Genomic DNA, 539 nt, shown 5'->3' with positions numbered 1-539 from the left:
AAAAAAAATTATGATATATAAAGTTATAATATATATTTTAAACCAATTTAAAATATATATTACTTAGAAAATGTTGTTACACTTCGACTCGCGTAGGGATATTAGTTAAGAAAGATCGAACTTTTATAAATTATTAAAACTCTCGTCTACTAAGATAAAACTAGACTCGTAGTGTCGGGAGTAGGGCTTACGCGGAGCCCTGCTGCCTTATCTTAAGGAAACGAGCGCGAGTATAGGTTCTACCAAATCCTGAGGAGTACTGATTGGTCCTGAATGGACACTCCCACATTTATTTTCAAGTATAAAAGGAACTGCCAAAAACAAAAGCGCAGAGAGTAAAAGGTAGAAAACTATCCGGGAAGTAAGTAAGAACTATCCTTGCGCTCTTATTCGAAACTCACTCTTATGTTTTCTCATTGTTTTATTTTATTATTAAAAACCTAAAATATTAAACCAAATCGCCGAAGCCTAAATCTCTGTTCTGTTCAATTACATTCAATTATATAAGTATCCGAGGAGCTGTTGCGACTGTCGCTGCC

The sequence above is a fragment of the Mycetomoellerius zeteki genome, unplaced genomic scaffold (assembly GCF_001594055.1).
Source record: "Mycetomoellerius zeteki isolate Tzet28-1 unplaced genomic scaffold, Tzet1.0 scaffold617, whole genome shotgun sequence".
Classification (NCBI taxonomy): Eukaryota; Metazoa; Arthropoda; class Insecta; order Hymenoptera; family Formicidae; genus Mycetomoellerius; species Mycetomoellerius zeteki.
The sequence above is the reverse complement of the archived record's forward strand: the minus strand, read 5'-3'. Positions refer to the sequence as shown.